Genomic DNA, 3581 nt, shown 5'->3' with positions numbered 1-3581 from the left:
CTACAATTGTACAGGGCTTTGGTGAGACCACACCTGGAGTACTGCGCACAGTTCTGGTCTCCTTATCTGAGAAAGGACATACATGCCTTAGAGGCGGTGCAACGAAGGTTCACTAGATTGATTCCTGGGATGAGAGGGCTGTCCTATGATGAGAGGTTGTGTAGAATGGGCCTATACTCTCTGGAGTTTAGAAGAATGAGAGATGATCTCATGGAAACATATAAGATTCTGAGTGGGATTGACAGGGTAGATGCTGAGAGGTTGTTTCCCCTGGCTGGAGAGTCGAGAACCAGGGGTCACAATCTCAGGATAAGGGGTCGTGCATTTAAGACTGAGATGAGGAGGAATTTCTTTACTCAGAGTGTTGTGAATGTTTGGAATTCTCCACCCCAAAGGGCTGTGGATGCTGAGTCGTGGAGTATATTCAAGGCTGAGATCGATAGATATTTGGACTCTAGGGGGAACAAGGGATATCGGTTCGGGCGGGAAAGTGGAGTTGAGGTCGAAGATCAGTCATGATCTTATTGAATGGCGGAGCAGGCTCGAAGGGCTGTATGGCCAACTCCTGCTCCTACTTCTTATGTTCTTATGGCGATGGACATTGAAGTCCACCTGATGGTATGAGAGTTCATGGGGTCAGGAGTCAGCGTTGAGGACTCCCAGGGCCACTCCCTCCTGTCTGTGTACCACTGGGCCGCCACCTCTGCTGGGTCTGTCCTGCTTGTGGGACGGGACATACCCAGAGATGGTGATGGAGGAGTCTGGGAACTTGGCTGATAGGTATGATCCTGTGTGGTTGCATTCTAGCCCAAGCCACAAGTTTAAAGTTACCTGGGCCCACTGACCATCCACCTCTTTGTTTACATCAGTCAGCCCTGGAAATTTCCACAGAAATACCTCTAGCAAACCTCTTGGTCACTCGGCCCTCCCAAATCCCTGCTCCCACTTCCTCGAATTGTCAATACACTTGTCCATAAGGCCCTTACCACCCTTGAGCTTATTGCGGATGGTTGCATTGACATCACGGCCTTGACGGAAACTTGGCTCACAAGTTACGATTAATGCAGCCTCCCCGCCTGGCTGTACTTTCCACCACTTGCCCCGTCTAATCCGCCATAGTGTCAATCATTAAAAACACATCACCCCAGATGAGACTCAAACACACAACCCCTGGCTTCGGAGGCCAGTGCCTTATCCATTAGGCCACTGGGGCAGAATACGAACAGCACCCCACCTGAGGACAATTGACCGCTCTGAAATTCCTCACATTTCCCAAATCCTGGAAAGTTAAGCACAGAGGGAAGCTATTTTCACCCATCATATCTGCCGCTGCTCACGTGCCCTGCCAGAGCCATCTACAGCAACAACTTGCATTTATATAGCGTCTGTAAAGTAGTAAAACGTCCCAAGGGGTTCACAGGAGTGATTATCAAAGAGAATTTGACACCGAGCCACATAAGGAGATACTAGGACAGGTGACCAAAGGCTTATAATGGAATGGTTACAGCACAGAAGGAGGCCATTCGGCCCGTCGAGCCCATGCCGGCTCTCTGCAATACCACTTCAGCTAATCCCACTGTTCCTGCCCCTTCCCCGTAGCCCTGCAAATGTTTTTCCTGCAGGTACTTATCCAATTCCCCTTTGAAAGCTGTGATTGAATCTGTCTCCACCAGTCTTCCAGGCAGTGCATTCCAGATCCTAACCACTCGCTGAGTGAAATAGTTATTCCAAACGTTGCCTTTGGTTGTTCCGCCAATCACCTTAAACCTATGTCCACTGGTTCTCGACCCTTCTGCCAATATGAACAGTTTCTCTCTATCTACTCTGTCCAGACCCCTCATGATTTTGAACACCTCTATCAAATCTTCTCTCAATCCTCTCTGCTCTATGGAGAACAACCCCAGCTTCTCCAGTCTATCGACATAACTAAAGTCCCTCATCCCTGGAATCATTCTTGTTGTGTATGTACCTTTAAGGGAATAACTGGTCTTAGACTGCAGTACCGGCAGTGACCACCCCTGTATGAAAGGCCCGAGCAGGATTCTGTAGTTTCAGTTTCAAGCTGCCTCTTGTTCAATAAAGTACCTGTTAAACTGTTCTCCCGAAGTCCGTGTATTATTGAGGCGCGGACTTTACAGTGGCGACGAGTAAGTTCGAACTCACCTGCAGTGTGGCATCATCTCACGGGGATCTCGCCTGAAAGGAAGGTCCTGGAAGGTCATAGTCTGAGCAACGGGCGTCGACCGAGGGCAACCGCCCAAAGAATCCATCGGTGTTTGGAGAATTGCGGGAGAGACTGTGGTTCCAGCGAATCGTGCTGGTAGCAGGTAGCGCCCTGACCCTTCCGGACTGCGGCGGGCTCAAGCTCGATTGAGCGGCTCTACAAATCGGGCCACGCAGCGTCGCCGGGAAAAGAAAACAAGAGAGAGAGGGTGGAGTGCACAGGGCGCGGTCGGCGCTCGAGAACAGGACAGCGGAGAGAAACTAAACGGGGGGGAAGGAAAGCGAGATGCGCCGAAGCTGCGGGTCGCCGCCATTACCCCGTAGAATGCTAGGAGCAGCGTGGCAATAAGGGGAAGAAGCAAAAGCACGGGAGGCGCCATTTTATCCCGTTGGGGAAGAAACAAAAGCACGGGAGGCGCCATTGTATTCCATTGGGGAAGAAGCAAAAGCACGGGAGGTGCCATTTTAAATCGCCCAAGATGCCGAAAAGTGGCAGTATCACTGCTTTCGACAACGAGGTAGAAGACTGGACCACGTATGTGGAAAGAATTGAAGTGTACTGCAAGGCAAATGAGGTGGCTGATGGAAAGAGGGCGTCGGTATTATTAAATCTGATGGGTGCGAGTACGTACGGCCTATTGCGGAATTTAATTACCCCAGCTAAACCAATGGAGAAAAGTTTTGAGGAGATTGTTCATATCTTACAGGAACACCTAAGCCCTACACCACTGCTGATAGCAGAAAGATTCAAGTTTCATAAAAGAAACCAGCACAAAGATGAGAGCAATGCTGACTATCTTACGGAACTACGCAAGTTATCGAAGCAGTGCCAGTTCGGAGCAAGACTGGCAGACACCTTACGGGATAAGTTTGTCTGCGGGCTCCAGAGTGAAGGAACCCAGAAACGACTACTTTCAAAAAAGGACCTGACGCTAGAACAGGCTTTCAGCGTGGCAGTATCCTACGAAGCAGCAGCACGGGGAGCTGCGGAAATACAACAGAAACCACAAGAATACAGCGCTAACGAAATGGCGTATGGAGCCGAAAAGTGCTATCGCTGCGGCAGAACAACCCATGAGCAGAAGGACTGCTGGTTTAAAGACAAAATATGCAGGCAATGCGGGAAAATGGGACATATAGCAAGAGTCTGCAGGTCGGGAAAGAAAACCAACACGACAAGAACTACTAAGGAACAGTACAGGAAAGTAAAGAAACTGACAGATAATAGTTCAGAAGACGAGGAGAGTGATAAGGACTCCGGGAGCAGGCAACTAAGTTGTTTAAAGTTACACAACGTGATCGCAAAAGAAGATCACCGAACCATTTGGGTCACCCTCATGATAGCAGGGTCCCCAGTG

This window comes from Somniosus microcephalus, chromosome 28, assembly GCF_052327205.1.
Source record: "Somniosus microcephalus isolate GS21.2 chromosome 28, FLI_Smic_1.0, whole genome shotgun sequence".
NCBI classification, from domain to species: Eukaryota; Metazoa; Chordata; class Chondrichthyes; order Squaliformes; family Somniosidae; genus Somniosus; species Somniosus microcephalus.
This window is presented reverse-complemented; position numbering follows the sequence as displayed.